The 17,543-nt window shown below is 47.5% G+C and overlaps 23 non-coding genes across 23 annotated transcripts; 7 read left to right on the top strand and 16 right to left on the bottom strand.

The window, feature by feature from the left end:
• Window positions 1-221: 221 nt before the first annotated feature.
• Window positions 222-295, bottom strand: TRNAN-GUU (transfer RNA asparagine (anticodon GUU)). Its single transcript has one exon. It is a non-coding gene; the product is annotated as a tRNA-Asn (tRNA).
• A 207-nt stretch (window positions 296-502) lies between these two features.
• Window positions 503-573, top strand: TRNAG-GCC (transfer RNA glycine (anticodon GCC)). Its single transcript has one exon. It is a non-coding gene; the product is annotated as a tRNA-Gly (tRNA).
• A 1,769-nt stretch (window positions 574-2,342) lies between these two features.
• On the bottom strand, window positions 2,343-2,414 carry TRNAW-CCA (transfer RNA tryptophan (anticodon CCA)). The gene has a single exon. It is a non-coding gene; the product is annotated as a tRNA-Trp (tRNA).
• Window positions 2,415-2,662: 248 nt separating this feature from the next.
• On the bottom strand, window positions 2,663-2,736 carry TRNAN-GUU (transfer RNA asparagine (anticodon GUU)). Its single transcript has one exon. It is a non-coding gene; the product is annotated as a tRNA-Asn (tRNA).
• A 207-nt stretch (window positions 2,737-2,943) lies between these two features.
• Window positions 2,944-3,014, top strand: TRNAG-GCC (transfer RNA glycine (anticodon GCC)). The gene has a single exon. It is a non-coding gene; the product is annotated as a tRNA-Gly (tRNA).
• Window positions 3,015-4,783: 1,769 nt separating this feature from the next.
• Window positions 4,784-4,855, bottom strand: TRNAW-CCA (transfer RNA tryptophan (anticodon CCA)). Its single transcript has one exon. It is a non-coding gene; the product is annotated as a tRNA-Trp (tRNA).
• A 248-nt stretch (window positions 4,856-5,103) lies between these two features.
• TRNAN-GUU (transfer RNA asparagine (anticodon GUU)) lies at window positions 5,104-5,177 on the bottom strand. The gene has a single exon. It is a non-coding gene; the product is annotated as a tRNA-Asn (tRNA).
• A 207-nt stretch (window positions 5,178-5,384) lies between these two features.
• On the top strand, window positions 5,385-5,455 carry TRNAG-GCC (transfer RNA glycine (anticodon GCC)). Its single transcript has one exon. It is a non-coding gene; the product is annotated as a tRNA-Gly (tRNA).
• A 1,769-nt stretch (window positions 5,456-7,224) lies between these two features.
• Window positions 7,225-7,296, bottom strand: TRNAW-CCA (transfer RNA tryptophan (anticodon CCA)). The gene has a single exon. It is a non-coding gene; the product is annotated as a tRNA-Trp (tRNA).
• A 248-nt stretch (window positions 7,297-7,544) lies between these two features.
• Window positions 7,545-7,618, bottom strand: TRNAN-GUU (transfer RNA asparagine (anticodon GUU)). Its single transcript has one exon. It is a non-coding gene; the product is annotated as a tRNA-Asn (tRNA).
• A 207-nt stretch (window positions 7,619-7,825) lies between these two features.
• Window positions 7,826-7,896, top strand: TRNAG-GCC (transfer RNA glycine (anticodon GCC)). Its single transcript has one exon. It is a non-coding gene; the product is annotated as a tRNA-Gly (tRNA).
• A 1,769-nt stretch (window positions 7,897-9,665) lies between these two features.
• On the bottom strand, window positions 9,666-9,737 carry TRNAW-CCA (transfer RNA tryptophan (anticodon CCA)). Its single transcript has one exon. It is a non-coding gene; the product is annotated as a tRNA-Trp (tRNA).
• Window positions 9,738-9,985: 248 nt separating this feature from the next.
• Window positions 9,986-10,059, bottom strand: TRNAN-GUU (transfer RNA asparagine (anticodon GUU)). Its single transcript has one exon. It is a non-coding gene; the product is annotated as a tRNA-Asn (tRNA).
• A 207-nt stretch (window positions 10,060-10,266) lies between these two features.
• Window positions 10,267-10,337, top strand: TRNAG-GCC (transfer RNA glycine (anticodon GCC)). The gene has a single exon. It is a non-coding gene; the product is annotated as a tRNA-Gly (tRNA).
• A 1,769-nt stretch (window positions 10,338-12,106) lies between these two features.
• On the bottom strand, window positions 12,107-12,178 carry TRNAW-CCA (transfer RNA tryptophan (anticodon CCA)). The gene has a single exon. It is a non-coding gene; the product is annotated as a tRNA-Trp (tRNA).
• Window positions 12,179-12,426: 248 nt separating this feature from the next.
• Window positions 12,427-12,500, bottom strand: TRNAN-GUU (transfer RNA asparagine (anticodon GUU)). The gene has a single exon. It is a non-coding gene; the product is annotated as a tRNA-Asn (tRNA).
• Window positions 12,501-12,707: 207 nt separating this feature from the next.
• TRNAG-GCC (transfer RNA glycine (anticodon GCC)) lies at window positions 12,708-12,778 on the top strand. Its single transcript has one exon. It is a non-coding gene; the product is annotated as a tRNA-Gly (tRNA).
• A 1,769-nt stretch (window positions 12,779-14,547) lies between these two features.
• Window positions 14,548-14,619, bottom strand: TRNAW-CCA (transfer RNA tryptophan (anticodon CCA)). Its single transcript has one exon. It is a non-coding gene; the product is annotated as a tRNA-Trp (tRNA).
• Window positions 14,620-14,866: 247 nt separating this feature from the next.
• Window positions 14,867-14,940, bottom strand: TRNAN-GUU (transfer RNA asparagine (anticodon GUU)). The gene has a single exon. It is a non-coding gene; the product is annotated as a tRNA-Asn (tRNA).
• A 207-nt stretch (window positions 14,941-15,147) lies between these two features.
• Window positions 15,148-15,218, top strand: TRNAG-GCC (transfer RNA glycine (anticodon GCC)). Its single transcript has one exon. It is a non-coding gene; the product is annotated as a tRNA-Gly (tRNA).
• A 71-nt stretch (window positions 15,219-15,289) lies between these two features.
• TRNAW-CCA (transfer RNA tryptophan (anticodon CCA)) lies at window positions 15,290-15,361 on the bottom strand. Its single transcript has one exon. It is a non-coding gene; the product is annotated as a tRNA-Trp (tRNA).
• A 1,626-nt stretch (window positions 15,362-16,987) lies between these two features.
• On the bottom strand, window positions 16,988-17,059 carry TRNAW-CCA (transfer RNA tryptophan (anticodon CCA)). Its single transcript has one exon. It is a non-coding gene; the product is annotated as a tRNA-Trp (tRNA).
• A 248-nt stretch (window positions 17,060-17,307) lies between these two features.
• On the bottom strand, window positions 17,308-17,381 carry TRNAN-GUU (transfer RNA asparagine (anticodon GUU)). Its single transcript has one exon. It is a non-coding gene; the product is annotated as a tRNA-Asn (tRNA).
• Window positions 17,382-17,543: the final 162 nt, after the last annotated feature.

Below are 17,543 nucleotides of genomic sequence, written 5' to 3'. Positions count from 1 at the left end.
TCAACAAATGATGTGGGCCTTTTGACTTATTTTCCCCTCCTCATATGCCTACAGTTGTATTACAGAGCTTGACCTTTTGTTTTCTATCCTAATTATGAAATTGACTGCAGGTGCCGAGAGAACGCAGAGAATTGAAATATTCAGGGAAAGGGTGTCCAGCAGGAGAGAGCAAAGGTATGTATCTGTTTTCCATTCAAGTGTTTCATTCAGGCAAAATAATACGTCCCTGGGTGGGCTTGAACCACCAACCTTTCGGTTAACAGCCGAACGCGCTAACCGATTGCGCCACAGAGACGAGTGACTACAGCATCTTTCCTTAGACTCAATATATATCTTGATATGTATGTGCCTGCCTGGAGCTTGTCTTATATAAGCCATCATCATGTGAAACTTTGGCGTTGTCTTGTCTGCTGCGCACACTTTGTTCATATGTGTACAATTTAAGTGTGTGCACCTGATCACTGTCTTGGACAGAGCTATGCCTGTGAACTCCCCATGTGAAGCATTGGTGGTTCAGTGGTAGAATTCTCGCCTGCCACGCGGGAGGCCCGGGTTCGATTCCCGGCCAATGCAAGGCTGCGTTCCTTTGACTTTGTTTTCGAAAGGAAATATATGAACTCAGTGGGGAATAAAATGGTAAGCAGTGACCCCGACGTGATTTGACCACGCAACCTTCTGATCTGGAGTCAGACGCGCTACCGTTGCGCCACAAGGTCCTTACACTTACAGCCTTCAAGCCAGATCAACAAATGCTGATGGCCTTTTGACTTATTTTCCCCTCCTCATATGCCTACAGTTGTATTACAGGGCTAGGCCTTTTGTTTTCTATCCTAATTATGAAATTGACTGCAGGTGCAGAGAGAACGCAGAGGATTGAAATGTTCAGATAAAGGGTCTTAAGCAGGAGAGAGCAGAGGTACGTATCTGTGTTTCATTAAAGTGTTTCATGCCGGCAAAAAGGATACTTCCCTGGGTGGGCTTGAACCACCAACCTTTCTGTTAACAACCGAACACGCTAACCATTTGCACCACAGAGGTTAATAACTGTAGCACAGTTCCTGAGACTCAATATATATCTTGATAATTGTGTGCCTGCCTGGAGCTTGTGTTATATAATGCGTCTTTATGCCATACAGCATTTCTCATTTGCTTAGTGTCTTGTTATTGTTGGACGTAATGATGAATAGACTACTGTCTAATGGTCTTAGAGCCAGTATTACTACCGGTCCCAGTGTATGAGACACATACATGACTTTTCTGTTGCCTGCTTAGCATAGCTCCCTGCTCCTCTGTAGGTGTGCTACCAGCCAGTAAGGCGTGTGCCTTGCCCATCAGATGTGTTATGTTAGACTTGACTTCTCTGTGAGCAAAGTCTCCCTCCCATAGCAGGTGCTTTCTCTGAACTCTTGACTTGTAAGAATGCTGGGAAAGGCCCTCCCTAGCCCCTCACTCAGATAGATACATTTACCTTCAGAGCTCAGCTTTGGAGAAAGAGATTGGGGGGAGAGCAAATAGGGGAAGGCCCATGGTGCACACTTTATTTTACATAAAAGCTGGGGCTTGTGGGAGGACAGGGACAAGAGGGTTCTCAGGGAAAGAAATCCCAGGAGTATTGATGGCTAGGCCCTGAAACACAACAATCCCGGATTGGCAAGGCACAATATGCCTGTGCAACAGGCCTGACCCTAGGCTTCCGGAGTTCTTGGTCACAAAAGGCTCCAGTGATCTAAGCCCGACCAGGGCTGTGCCCGACCAGGGCTGTAGGCCGCGTTGGGAGCGCGTTAGGGACGCGTAAAGGGACGCAGGGCGCAGAACTCTGCCCGTTTCACCCCAGCATTTAGGGGAGGACACAGAATCTGGGAAAGCCAGTGGGAAGGATTTTCCAGGAGGAGAGTTCAGTGAGATAATCTGAAACACAATAGTGCTGGTTATCTGGCGGGTGCATTCTGTGAACCACTTTTGTCGGGAGCAGCCTGCCGTCATGCCCTGATAAACACAACTCTAGTCCCAAGCCAGTGACCTCAGCAAATGCAAAGACATTCATAGTTATAGTCTCCTGCATCTGATTCTTGCCATCTTCATGTGAAACGTTGGCGTTATCATATCTGCTGCGCACACTTTGTTCATATGTGTACAATTTAAGTGTGTGCACCTGATCACTGTCTTGGGCAGAGCTCTGCCTGTGAACAACCCATGTGAAGCATTGGTGGTTCAGTGGTAGAATTCTCGCCTGCCACGCGGGAGGCCCGGGTTAGATTCCTGGCCAATGCAAGACTGCTTTCTTTTGACTTTGTTTTCGAAAGGAAATATATGACCTCAGTGGGGAATAAAATGGTAAGCAGTGACCCCGACGTGATTTGAACACGCAACCTTCTGATCTGGAGTCAGACGCGCTACCGTTGCGCCACGAGGTCCTTACACTTACAGCTTTCGGAACCAGATCAACAAATGATGTGGGCCTTTTGACTTATTTTCCCCTCCTCATATGCCTACAGTTGTATTACAGAGCTTGACCTTTTGTTTTCTATCCTAATTATGAAATTGACTGCAGGTGCCGAGAGAACGCAGAGAATTGAAATATTCAGGGAAAGGGTGTCCAGCAGGAGAGAGCAAAGGTATGTATCTGTTTTCCATTCAAGTGTTTCATTCAGGCAAAATAATACGTCCCTGGGTGGGCTTGAACCACCAACCTTTCGGTTAACAGCCGAACGCGCTAACCGATTGCGCCACAGAGATGAGTGACTACAGCATCTTTCCTTAGACTCAATATATATCTTGATATGTATGTGCCTGCCTGGAGCTTGTCTTATATAAGCCATCATCATGTGAAACTTTGGCGTTGTCATGTCTGCTGCGCACACTTTGTTCATCTGTGTACAATTTAAGTGTGTGCACCTGATCACTGTCTTGGACAGAGCTATGCCTGTGAACTCCCCATGTGAAGCATTGGTGGTTCAGTGGTAGAATTCTCGCCTGCCACGCGGGAGGCCCGGGTTCGATTCCCGGCCAATGCAAGGCTGCGTTCCTTTGACTTTGTTTTCGAAAGGAAATATATGAACTCAGTGGGGAATAAAATGGTAAGCAGTGACCCCGACGTGATTTGACCACGCAACCTTCTGATCTGGAGTCAGACGCGCTACCGTTGCGCCACAAGGTCCTTACACTTACAGCCTTCAAGCCAGATCAACAAATGCTGATGGCCTTTTGACTTATTTTCCCCTCCTCATATGCCTACAGTTGTATTACAGGGCTAGGCCTTTTGTTTTCTATCCTAATTATGAAATTGACTGCAGGTGCAGAGAGAACGCAGAGGATTGAAATGTTCAGATAAAGGGTCTTAAGCAGGAGAGAGCAGAGGTACGTATCTGTGTTTCATTAAAGTGTTTCATGCAGGCAAAAAGGATACTTCCCTGGGTGGGCTTGAACCAACAACCTTTCTGTTAACAACCGAACGGGCTAACCATTTGCACCACAGAGGTTAATAACTGTAGCACAGTTCCTGAGACTCAATATATATCTTGATAATTGTGTGCCTGCCTGGAGCTTGTGTTATATAATGCATCTTTATGCCATACAGCATTTCTCATTTGCTTAGTGTCTTGTTATTGTTGGACGTAATGATGAATAGACTACTGTCTAATGGTCTTAGAGCCAGTATTACTACCGGTCCCAGTGTATGAGACACATACATGACTTTTCTGTTGCCTGCTTAGCATAGCTCCCTGCTCCTCTGTAGGTGTGCTACCAGCCAGTAAGGCGTGTGCCTTGCCCATCAGATGTGTTATGTTAGACTTGACTTCTCTGTGAGCAAAGTCTCCCTCCCATAGCAGGTGCTTTCTCTGAACTCTTGACTTGTAAGAATGCTGGGAAAGGCCCTCCCTAGCCCCTCACTCAGATAGATACATTTACCTTCAGAGCTCAGCTTTGGAGAAAGAGATTGGGGGGAGAGCAAATAGGGGAAGGCCCATGGTGCACACTTTATTTTACATAAAAGCTGGGGCTTGTGGGAGGACAGGGACAAGAGGGTTCTCAGGGAAAGAAATCCCAGGAGTATTGATGGCTAGGCCCTGAAACACAACAATCCCGGATTGGCAAGGCACAATATGCCTGTGCAACAGGCCTGACCCTAGGCTTCCGGAGTTCTTGGTCACAAAAGGCTCCAGTGATCTAAGCCCGACCAGGGCTGTGCCCGACCAGGGCTGTAGGCCGCGTTGGGAGCGCGTTAGGGACGCGTAAAGGGACGCAGGGCGCAGAACTCTGCCCGTTTCACCCCAGCATTTAGGGGAGGACACAGAATCTGGGAAAGCCAGTGGGAAGGATTTTCCAGGAGGAGAGTTCAGTGAGATAATCTGAAACACAATAGTGCTGGTTATCTGGCGGGTGCATTCTGTGAACCACTTTTGTCGGGAGCAGCCTGCCGTCATGCCCTGATAAACACAACTCTAGTCCCAAGCCAGTGACCTCAGCAAATGCAAAGACATTCATAGTTATAGTCTCCTGCATCTGATTCTTGCCATCTTCATGTGAAACGTTGGCGTTATCATATCTGCTGCGCACACTTTGTTCATATGTGTACAATTTAAGTGTGTGCACCTGATCACTGTCTTGGGCAGAGCTCTGCCTGTGAACAACCCATGTGAAGCATTGGTGGTTCAGTGGTAGAATTCTCGCCTGCCACGCGGGAGGCCCGGGTTAGATTCCTGGCCAATGCAAGACTGCTTTCTTTTGACTTTGTTTTCGAAAGGAAATATATGACCTCAGTGGGGAATAAAATGGTAAGCAGTGACCCCGACGTGATTTGAACACGCAACCTTCTGATCTGGAGTCAGACGCGCTACCGTTGCGCCACGAGGTCCTTACACTTACAGCTTTCGGAGCCAGATCAACAAATGATGTGGGCCTTTTGACTTATTTTCCCCTCCTCATATGCCTACAGTTGTATTACAGAGCTTGACCTTTTGTTTTCTATCCTAATTATGAAATTGACTGCAGGTGCCGAGAGAACGCAGAGAATTGAAATATTCAGGGAAAGGGTGTCCAGCAGGAGAGAGCAAAGGTATGTATCTGTTTTCCATTCAAGTGTTTCATTCAGGCAAAATAATACGTCCCTGGGTGGGCTTGAACCACCAACCTTTCGGTTAACAGCCGAACGCGCTAACCGATTGCGCCACAGAGATGAGTGACTACAGCATCTTTCCTTAGACTCAATATATATCTTGATATGTATGTGCCTGCCTGGAGCTTGTCTTATATAAGCCATCATCATGTGAAACTTTGGCGTTGTCATGTCTGCTGCGCACACTTTGTTCATCTGTGTACAATTTAAGTGTGTGCACCTGATCACTGTCTTGGACAGAGCTATGCCTGTGAACTCCCCATGTGAAGCATTGGTGGTTCAGTGGTAGAATTCTCGCCTGCCACGCGGGAGGCCCGGGTTCGATTCCCGGCCAATGCAAGGCTGTGTTCCTTTGACTTTGTTTTCGAAAGGAAATATATGAACTCAGTGGGGAATAAAATGGTAAGCAGTGACCCCGACGTGATTTGACCACGCAACCTTCTGATCTGGAGTCAGACGCGCTACCGTTGCGCCACAAGGTCCTTACACTTACAGCCTTCAAGCCAGATCAACAAATGCTGATGGCCTTTTGACTTATTTTCCCCTCCTCATATGCCTACAGTTGTATTACAGGGCTAGGCCTTTTGTTTTCTATCCTAATTATGAAATTGACTGCAGGTGCAGAGAGAACGCAGAGGATTGAAATGTTCAGATAAAGGGTCTTAAGCAGGAGAGAGCAGAGGTACGTATCTGTGTATCATTAAAGTGTTTCATGCCGGCAAAAAGGATACTTCCCTGGGTGGGCTTGAACCACCAACCTTTCTGTTAACAACCGAACGCGCTAACCATTTGCACCACAGAGGTTAATAACTGTAGCACAGTTCCTGAGACTCAATATATATCTTGATAATTGTGTGCCTGCCTGGAGCTTGTGTTATATAATGCGTCTTTATGCCATACAGCATTTCTCATTTGCTTAGTGTCTTGTTATTGTTGGACGTAATGATGAATAGACTACTGTCTAATGGTCTTAGAGCCAGTATTACTACCGGTCCCAGTGTATGAGACACATACATGACTTTTCTGTTGCCTGCTTAGCATAGCTCCCTGCTCCTCTGTAGGTGTGCTACCAGCCAGTAAGGCGTGTGCCTTGCCCATCAGATGTGTTATGTTAGACTTGACTTCTCTGTGAGCAAAGTCTCCCTCCCATAGCAGGTGCTTTCTCTGAACTCTTGACTTGTAAGACTGCTGGGAAAGGCCCTCCCTAGCCCCTCACTCAGATAGATACATTTACCTTCAGAGCTCAGCTTTGGAGAAAGAGATTGGGGAGAGAGCAAATAGGGGAAGGCCCATGGTGCACACTTTATTTTACATAAAAGCTGGGGCTTGTGGGAGGACAGGGACAAGAGGGTTCTCAGGGAAAGAAATCCCAGGAGTATTGATGGCTAGGCCCTGAAACACAACAATCCCGGATTGGCAAGGCACAATATGCCTGTGCAACAGGCCTGACCCTAGGCTTCCGGAGTTCTTGGTCACAAAAGGCTCCAGTGATCTAAGCCCGACCAGGGCTGTGCCCGACCAGGGCTGTAGGCCGCGTTGGGAGCGCGTTAGGGACGTGTAAAGGGACGCAGGGCGCAGAACTCTGCCCGTTTCACCCCAGCATTTAGGGGAGGACACAGAATCTGGGAAAGCCAGTGGGAAGGATTTTCCAGGAGGAGAGTTCAGTGAGATAATCTGAAACACAATAGTGCTGGTGATCTGGCGGGTGCATTCTGTGAACCACTTTTGTCGGGAGCAGCCTGCCATCATGCCCTGATAAACACAACTCTAGTCCCAAGCCAGTGACCTCAGCAAATGCAAAGACATTCATAGTTATAGTCTCCTGCATCTGATTCTTGCCATCTTCATGTGAAACGTTGGCGTTATCATGTCTGCTGCGCACACTTTGTTCATATGTGTACAATTTAAGTGTGTGCACCTGATCACTGTCTTGGGCAGAGCTCTGCCTGTGAACAACCCATGTGAAGCATTGGTGGTTCAGTGGTAGAATTCTCGCCTGCCACGCGGGAGGCCCGGGTTCGATTCCCAGCCAATGCAAGACTGCTTTCTTTTGACTTTGTTTTCGAAAGGAAATATATGACCTCAGTGGGGAATAAAATGGTAAGCAGTGACCCCGACGTGATTTGAACACGCAACCTTCTGATCTGGAGTCAGACGCGCTACCGTTGCGCCACGAGGTCCTTACACTTACAGCTTTCGGAGCCAGATCAACAAATGCTGTGGGCCTTTTGACTTATTTTCCCCTCCTCATATGCCTACAGTTGTATTACAGAGCTTGACCTTTTGTTTTCTATCCTAATTATGAAATTGACTGCAGGTGCCGAGAGAACGCAGAGAATTGAAATATTCAGGGAAAGGGTGTCCAGCAGGAGAGAGCAAAGGTATGTATCTGTTTTCCATTCAAGTGTTTCATTCAGGCAAAATAATACGTCCCTGGGTGGGCTTGAACCACCAACCTTTCGGTTAACAGCCGAACGCGCTAACCGATTGCGCCACAGAGACGAGTGACTACAGCATCTTTCCTTAGACTCAATATATATCTTGATATGTATGTGCCTGCCTGGAGCTTGTCTTATATAAGCCATCATCATGTGAAACTTTGGCGTTGTCATGTCTGCTGCGCACACTTTGTTCATATGTGTACAATTTAAGTGTGTGCACCTGATCACTGTCTTGGACAGAGCTATGCCTGTGAACTCCCCATGTGAAGCATTGGTGGTTCAGTGGTAGAATTCTCGCCTGCCACGCGGGAGGCCCGGGTTCGATTCCCGGCCAATGCAAGGCTGCGTTCCTTTGACTTTGTTTTCGAAAGGAAATATATGAACTCAGTGGGGAATAAAATGGTAAGCAGTGACCCCGACGTGATTTGACCACGCAACCTTCTGATCTGGAGTCAGACGCGCTACCGTTGCGCCACAAGGTCCTTACACTTACAGCCTTCAAGCCAGATCAACAAATGCTGATGGCCTTTTGACTTATTTTCCCCTCCTCATATGCCTACAGTTGTATTACAGGGCTAGGCCTTTTGTTTTCTATCCTAATTATGAAATTGACTGCAGGTGCAGAGAGAACGCAGAGGATTGAAATGTTCAGATAAAGGGTCTTAAGCAGGAGAGAGCAGAGGTACGTATCTGTGTTTCATTAAAGTGTTTCATGCCGGCAAAAAGGATACTTCCCTGGGTGGGCTTGAACCACCAACCTTTCTGTTAACAACCGAACGCGCTAACCATTTGCACCACAGAGGTTAATAACTGTAGCACAGTTCCTGAGACTCAATATATATCTTGATAATTGTGTGCCTGCCTGGAGCTTGTGTTATATAATGCGTCTTTATGCCATACAGCATTTCTCATTTGCTTAGTGTCTTGTTATTGTTGGACGTAATGATGAATAGACTACTGTCTAATGGTCTTAGAGCCAGTATTACTACCGGTCCCAGTGTATGAGACACATACATGACTTTTCTGTTGCCTGCTTAGCATAGCTCCCTGCTCCTCTGTAGGTGTGCTACCAGCCAGTAAGGCGTGTGCCTTGCCCATCAGATGTGTTATGTTAGACTTGACTTCTCTGTGAGCAAAGTCTCCCTCCCATAGCAGGTGCTTTCTCTGAACTCTTGACTTGTAAGACTGCTGGGAAAGGCCCTCCCTAGCCCCTCACTCAGATAGATACATTTACCTTCAGAGCTCAGCTTTGGAGAAAGAGATTGGGGAGAGAGCAAATAGGGGAAGGCCCATGGTGCACACTTTATTTTACATAAAAGCTGGGGCTTGTGGGAGGACAGGGACAAGAGGGTTCTCAGGGAAAGAAATCCCAGGAGTATTGATGGCTAGGCCCTGAAACACAACAATCCCGGATTGGCAAGGCACAATATGCCTGTGCAACAGGCCTGACCCTAGGCTTCCGGAGTTCTTGGTCACAAAAGGCTCCAGTGATCTAAGCCCGACCAGGGCTGTGCCCGACCAGGGCTGTAGGCCGCGTTGGGAGCGCGTTAGGGACGTGTAAAGGGACGCAGGGCGCAGAACTCTGCCCGTTTCACCCCAGCATTTAGGGGAGGACACAGAATCTGGGAAAGCCAGTGGGAAGGATTTTCCAGGAGGAGAGTTCAGTGAGATAATCTGAAACACAATAGTGCTGGTGATCTGGCGGGTGCATTCTGTGAACCACTTTTGTCGGGAGCAGCCTGCCATCATGCCCTGATAAACACAACTCTAGTCCCAAGCCAGTGACCTCAGCAAATGCAAAGACATTCATAGTTATAGTCTCCTGCATCTGATTCTTGCCATCTTCATGTGAAACGTTGGCGTTATCATGTCTGCTGCGCACACTTTGTTCATATGTGTACAATTTAAGTGTGTGCACCTGATCACTGTCTTGGGCAGAGCTCTGCCTGTGAACAACCCATGTGAAGCATTGGTGGTTCAGTGGTAGAATTCTCGCCTGCCACGCGGGAGGCCCGGGTTCGATTCCCAGCCAATGCAAGACTGCTTTCTTTTGACTTTGTTTTCGAAAGGAAATATATGACCTCAGTGGGGAATAAAATGGTAAGCAGTGACCCCGACGTGATTTGAACACGCAACCTTCTGATCTGGAGTCAGACGCGCTACCGTTGCGCCACGAGGTCCTTACACTTACAGCTTTCGGAGCCAGATCAACAAATGCTGTGGGCCTTTTGACTTATTTTCCCCTCCTCATATGCCTACAGTTGTATTACAGAGCTTGACCTTTTGTTTTCTATCCTAATTATGAAATTGACTGCAGGTGCCGAGAGAACGCAGAGAATTGAAATATTCAGGGAAAGGGTGTCCAGCAGGAGAGAGCAAAGGTATGTATCTGTTTTCCATTCAAGTGTTTCATTCAGGCAAAATAATACGTCCCTGGGTGGGCTTGAACCACCAACCTTTCGGTTAACAGCCGAACGCGCTAACCGATTGCGCCACAGAGACGAGTGACTACAGCATCTTTCCTTAGACTCAATATATATCTTGATATGTATGTGCCTGCCTGGAGCTTGTCTTATATAAGCCATCATCATGTGAAACTTTGGCGTTGTCATGTCTGCTGCGCACACTTTGTTCATATGTGTACAATTTAAGTGTGTGCACCTGATCACTGTCTTGGACAGAGCTATGCCTGTGAACTCCCCATGTGAAGCATTGGTGGTTCAGTGGTAGAATTCTCGCCTGCCACGCGGGAGGCCCGGGTTCGATTCCCGGCCAATGCAAGGCTGCGTTCCTTTGACTTTGTTTTCGAAAGGAAATATATGAACTCAGTGGGGAATAAAATGGTAAGCAGTGACCCCGACGTGATTTGACCACGCAACCTTCTGATCTGGAGTCAGACGCGCTACCGTTGCGCCACAAGGTCCTTACACTTACAGCCTTCAAGCCAGATCAACAAATGCTGATGGCCTTTTGACTTATTTTCCCCTCCTCATATGCCTACAGTTGTATTACAGGGCTAGGCCTTTTGTTTTCTATCCTAATTATGAAATTGACTGCAGGTGCAGAGAGAACGCAGAGGATTGAAATGTTCAGATAAAGGGTCTTAAGCAGGAGAGAGCAGAGGTACGTATCTGTGTTTCATTAAAGTGTTTCATGCCGGCAAAAAGGATACTTCCCTGGGTGGGCTTGAACCACCAACCTTTCTGTTAACAACCGAACGCGCTAACCATTTGCACCACAGAGGTTAATAACTGTAGCACAGTTCCTGAGACTCAATATATATCTTGATAATTGTGTGCCTGCCTGGAGCTTGTGTTATATAATGCGTCTTTATGCCATACAGCATTTCTCATTTGCTTAGTGTCTTGTTATTGTTGGACGTAATGATGAATAGACTACTGTCTAATGGTCTTAGAGCCAGTATTACTACCGGTCCCAGTGTATGAGACACATACATGACTTTTCTGTTGCCTGCTTAGCATAGCTCCCTGCTCCTCTGTAGGTGTGCTACCAGCCAGTAAGGCGTGTGCCTTGCCCATCAGATGTGTTATGTTAGACTTGACTTCTCTGTGAGCAAAGTCTCCCTCCCATAGCAGGTGCTTTCTCTGAACTCTTGACTTGTAAGACTGCTGGGAAAGGCCCTCCCTAGCCCCTCACTCAGATAGATACATTTACCTTCAGAGCTCAGCTTTGGAGAAAGAGATTGGGGAGAGAGCAAATAGGGGAAGGCCCATGGTGCACACTTTATTTTACATAAAAGCTGGGGCTTGTGGGAGGACAGGGACAAGAGGGTTCTCAGGGAAAGAAATCCCAGGAGTATTGATGGCTAGGCCCTGAAACACAACAATCCCGGATTGGCAAGGCACAATATGCCTGTGCAACAGGCCTGACCCTAGGCTTCCGGAGTTCTTGGTCACAAAAGGCTCCAGTGATCTAAGCCCGACCAGGGCTGTGCCCGACCAGGGCTGTAGGCCGCGTTGGGAGCGCGTTAGGGACGTGTAAAGGGACGCAGGGCGCAGAACTCTGCCCGTTTCACCCCAGCATTTAGGGGAGGACACAGAATCTGGGAAAGCCAGTGGGAAGGATTTTCCAGGAGGAGAGTTCAGTGAGATAATCTGAAACACAATAGTGCTGGTGATCTGGCGGGTGCATTCTGTGAACCACTTTTGTCGGGAGCAGCCTGCCATCATGCCCTGATAAACACAACTCTAGTCCCAAGCCAGTGACCTCAGCAAATGCAAAGACATTCATAGTTATAGTCTCCTGCATCTGATTCTTGCCATCTTCATGTGAAACGTTGGCGTTATCATGTCTGCTGCGCACACTTTGTTCATATGTGTACAATTTAAGTGTGTGCACCTGATCACTGTCTTGGGCAGAGCTCTGCCTGTGAACAACCCATGTGAAGCATTGGTGGTTCAGTGGTAGAATTCTCGCCTGCCACGCGGGAGGCCCGGGTTCGATTCCCAGCCAATGCAAGACTGCTTTCTTTTGACTTTGTTTTCGAAAGGAAATATATGACCTCAGTGGGGAATAAAATGGTAAGCAGTGACCCCGACGTGATTTGAACACGCAACCTTCTGATCTGGAGTCAGACGCGCTACCGTTGCGCCACGAGGTCCTTACACTTACAGCTTTCGGAGCCAGATCAACAAATGCTGTGGGCCTTTTGACTTATTTTCCCCTCCTCATATGCCTACAGTTGTATTACAGAGCTTGACCTTTTGTTTTCTATCCTAATTATGAAATTGACTGCAGGTGCCGAGAGAACGCAGAGAATTGAAATATTCAGGGAAAGGGTGTCCAGCAGGAGAGAGCAAAGGTATGTATCTGTTTTCCATTCAAGTGTTTCATTCAGGCAAAATAATACGTCCCTGGGTGGGCTTGAACCACCAACCTTTCGGTTAACAGCCGAACGCGCTAACCGATTGCGCCACAGAGACGAGTGACTACAGCATCTTTCCTTAGACTCAATATATATCTTGATATGTATGTGCCTGCCTGGAGCTTGTCTTATATAAGCCATCATCATGTGAAACTTTGGCGTTGTCATGTCTGCTGCGCACACTTTGTTCATATGTGTACAATTTAAGTGTGTGCACCTGATCACTGTCTTGGACAGAGCTATGCCTGTGAACTCCCCATGTGAAGCATTGGTGGTTCAGTGGTAGAATTCTCGCCTGCCACGCGGGAGGCCCGGGTTCGATTCCCGGCCAATGCAAGGCTGCGTTCCTTTGACTTTGTTTTCGAAAGGAAATATATGAACTCAGTGGGGAATAAAATGGTAAGCAGTGACCCCGACGTGATTTGACCACGCAACCTTCTGATCTGGAGTCAGACGCGCTACCGTTGCGCCACAAGGTCCTTACACTTACAGCCTTCAAGCCAGATCAACAAATGCTGATGGCCTTTTGACTTATTTTCCCCTCCTCATATGCCTACAGTTGTATTACAGGGCTAGGCCTTTTGTTTTCTATCCTAATTATGAAATTGACTGCAGGTGCAGAGAGAACGCAGAGGATTGAAATGTTCAGATAAAGGGTCTTAAGCAGGAGAGAGCAGAGGTACGTATCTGTGTTTCATTAAAGTGTTTCATGCCGGCAAAAAGGATACTTCCCTGGGTGGGCTTGAACCACCAACCTTTCTGTTAACAACCGAACGCGCTAACCATTTGCACCACAGAGGTTAATAACTGTAGCACAGTTCCTGAGACTCAATATATATCTTGATAATTGTGTGCCTGCCTGGAGCTTGTGTTATATAATGCGTCTTTATGCCATACAGCATTTCTCATTTGCTTAGTGTCTTGTTATTGTTGGACGTAATGATGAATAGACTACTGTCTAATGGTCTTAGAGCCAGTATTACTACCGGTCCCAGTGTATGAGACACATACATGACTTTTCTGTTGCCTGCTTAGCATAGCTCCCTGCTCCTCTGTAGGTGTGCTACCAGCCAGTAAGGCGTGTGCCTTGCCCATCAGATGTGTTATGTTAGACTTGACTTCTCTGTGAGCAAAGTCTCCCTCCCATAGCAGGTGCTTTCTCTGAACTCTTGACTTGTAAGACTGCTGGGAAAGGCCCTCCCTAGCCCCTCACTCAGATAGATACATTTACCTTCAGAGCTCAGCTTTGGAGAAAGAGATTGGGGAGAGAGCAAATAGGGGAAGGCCCATGGTGCACACTTTATTTTACATAAAAGCTGGGGCTTGTGGGAGGACAGGGACAAGAGGGTTCTCAGGGAAAGAAATCCCAGGAGTATTGATGGCTAGGCCCTGAAACACAACAATCCCGGATTGGCAAGGCACAATATGCCTGTGCAACAGGCCTGACCCTAGGCTTCCGGAGTTCTTGGTCACAAAAGGCTCCAGTGATCTAAGCCCGACCAGGGCTGTGCCCGACCAGGGCTGTAGGCCGCGTTGGGAGCGCGTTAGGGACGTGTAAAGGGACGCAGGGCGCAGAACTCTGCCCGTTTCACCCCAGCATTTAGGGGAGGACACAGAATCTGGGAAAGCCAGTGGGAAGGATTTTCCAGGAGGAGAGTTCAGTGAGATAATCTGAAACACAATAGTGCTGGTGATCTGGCGGGTGCATTCTGTGAACCACTTTTGTCGGGAGCAGCCTGCCATCATGCCCTGATAAACACAACTCTAGTCCCAAGCCAGTGACCTCAGCAAATGCAAAGACATTCATAGTTATAGTCTCCTGCATCTGATTCTTGCCATCTTCATGTGAAACGTTGGCGTTATCATGTCTGCTGCGCACACTTTGTTCATATGTGTACAATTTAAGTGTGTGCACCTGATCACTGTCTTGGGCAGAGCTCTGCCTGTGAACAACCCATGTGAAGCATTGGTGGTTCAGTGGTAGAATTCTTGCCTGCCACGCGGGAGGCCTGGGTTCGATTCCCGGCCAATGCAAGACTGCTTTCTTTTGACTTTGTTTTCGAAAGGAAATATATGACCTCAGTGGGGAATAAAATGGTAAGCAGTGACCCCGACGTGATTTGAACACGCAACCTTCTGATCTGGAGTCAGACGCGCTACCGTTGCGCCACGAGGTCCTTACACTTACAGCTTTCGGAGCCAGATCAACAAATGCTGTGGGCCTTTTGACTTATTTTCCCCTCCTCATATGCCTACAGTTGTATTACAGAGCTTGACCTTTTGTTTTCTATCCTAATTATGAAATTGACTGCAGGTGCCGAGAGAACGCAGAGAATTGAAATATTCAGGGAAAGGGTGTCCAGCAGGAGAGAGCAAAGGTATGTATCTGTTTTCCATTCAAGTGTTTCATTCAGGCAAAAAATACGTCCCTGGGTGGGCTTGAACCACCAACCTTTCGGTTAACAGCCGAACGCGCTAACCGATTGCGCCACAGAGACGAGTGACTACAGCATCTTTCCTTAGACTCAATATATATCTTGATATGTATGTGCCTGCCTGGAGCTTGTCTTATATAAGCCATCATCATGTGAAACTTTGGCGTTGTCATGTCTGCTGCGCACACTTTGTTCATATGTGTACAATTTAAGTGTGTGCACCTGATCACTGTCTTGGACAGAGCTATGCCTGTGAACTCCCCACGTGAAGCATTGGTGGTTCAGTGGTAGAATTCTCGCCTGCCACGCGGGAGGCCCGGGTTCGATTCCCGGCCAATGCAAGGCTGCGTTCCTTTGACTTTGTTTTCGAAAGGAAATATATGAACTCAGTGGGGAATAAAATGGTAAGCAGTGACCCTGACGTGATTTGACCACGCAACCTTCTGATCTGGAGTCAGACGCGCTACCGTTGCGCCACAAGGTCCTTACACTTACAGCCTTCAAGCCAGATCAACAAATGCTGATGGCCTTTTGACTTATTTTCCCCTCCTCATATGCCTACAGTTGTATTACAGGGCTAGGCCTTTTGTTTTCTATCCTAATTATGAAATTGACTGCAGGTGCAGAGAGAACGCAGAGGATTGAAATGTTCAGATAAAGGGTCTTAAGCAGGAGAGAGCAGAGGTACGTATCTGTGTTTCATTAAAGTGTTTCATGCAGGCAAAAAGGATACTTCCCTGGGTGGGCTTGAACCAACAACCTTTCTGTTAACAACCGAACGGGCTAACCATTTGCACCACAGAGGTTAATAACTGTAGCACAGTTCCTGAGACTCAATATATATCTTGATAATTGTGTGCCTGCCTGGAGCTTGTGTTATATAATGCGTCTTTATGCCATACAGCATTTCTCATTTGCTTAGTGTCTTGTTATTGTTGGACGTAATGATGAATAGACTACTGTCTAATGGTCTTAGAGCCAGTATTACTACCGGTCCCAGTGTATGAGACACATACATGACTTTTCTGTTGCCTGCTTAGCATAGCTCCCTGCTCCTCTGTAGGTGTGCTACCAGCCAGTAAGGCGTGTGCCTTGCCCATCAGATGTGTTATGTTAGACTTGACTTCTCTGTGAGCAAAGTCTCCCTCCCATAGCAGGTGCTTTCTCTGAACTCTTGACTTGTAAGACTGCTGGGAAAGGCCCTCCCTAGCCCCTCACTCAGATAGATACATTTACCTTCAGAGCTCAGCTTTGGAGAAAGAGATTGGGGGGAGAGCAAATAGGGGAAGGCCCATGGTGCACACTTTATTTTACATAAAAGCTGGGGCTTGTGGGAGGACAGGGACAAGAGGGTTCTCAGGGAAAGAAATCCCAGGAGTATTGATGGCTAGGCCCTGAAACACAACAATCCCGGATTGGCAAGGCACAATATGCCTGTGCAACAGGCCTGACCCTAGGCTTCCGGAGTTCTTGGTCACAAAAGGCTCCAGTGATCTAAGCCCGACCAGGGCTGTGCCCGACCAGGGCTGTAGGCCGCGTTGGGAGCGCGTTAGGGACGCGTAAAGGGACGCAGGGCGCAGAACTCTGCCCGTTTCACCCCAGCATTTAGGGGAGGACACAGAATCTGGGAAAGCCAGTGGGAAGGATTTTCCAGGAGGAGAGTTCAGTGAGATAATCTGAAACACAATAGTGCTGGTTATCTGGCGGGTGCATTCTGTGAACCACTTTTGTCGGGAGCAGCCTGCCATCATGCCCTGATAAACACAACTCTAGTCCCAAGCCAGTGACCTCAGCAAATGCAAAGACATTCATAGTTATAGTCTCCTGCATCTGATTCTTGCCATCTTCATGTGAAACGTTGGCGTTATCATATCTGCTGCGCACACTTTGTTCATATGTGTACAATTTAAGTGTGTGCACCTGATCACTGTCTTGGGCAGAGCTCTGCCTGTGAACAACCCATGTGAAGCATTGGTGGTTCAGTGGTAGAATTCTCGCCTGCCACGCGGGAGGCCCGGGTTAGATTCCTGGCCAATGCAAGACTGCTTTCTTTTGACTTTGTTTTCGAAAGGAAATATATGACCTCAGTGGGGAATAAAATGGTAAGCAGTGACCCCGACGTGATTTGAACACGCAACCTTCTGATCTGGAGTCAGACGCGCTACCGTTGCGCCACGAGGTCCTTACACTTACAGCTTTCGGAGCCAGATCAACAAATGATGTGGGCCTTTTGACTTATTTTCCCCTCCTCATATGCCTACAGTTGTATTACAGAGCTTGACCTTTTGTTTTCTATCCTAATTATGAAATTGACTGCAGGTGCCGAGAGAACGCAGAGAATTGAAATATTCAGGGAAAGGGTGTCCAGCAGGAGAGAGCAAAGGTATGTATCTGTTTTCCATTCAAGTGTTTCATTCAGGCAAAATAATACGTCCCTGGGTGGGCTTGAACCACCAACCTTTCGGTTAACAGCCGAACGCGCTAACCAATTGCGCCACAGAGACGAGTGACTACAGCATCTTTCCTTAGACTCAATATATATCTTGATATGTATGTGCCTGCCTGGAGCTTGTCTTATATAAGCCATCATCATGTGAAACTTTGGCGTTGTCATGTCTGCTGCGCACACTTTGTTCATCTGTGTACAATTTAAGTGTGTGCACCTG

This window comes from Lissotriton helveticus, chromosome 1_2, assembly GCF_964261635.1.
Source record: "Lissotriton helveticus chromosome 1_2, aLisHel1.1, whole genome shotgun sequence".
NCBI classification, from domain to species: domain Eukaryota; kingdom Metazoa; phylum Chordata; class Amphibia; order Caudata; family Salamandridae; genus Lissotriton; species Lissotriton helveticus.
The sequence above is the reverse complement of the archived record's forward strand: the minus strand, read 5'-3'. Positions and strand labels throughout refer to the sequence as shown.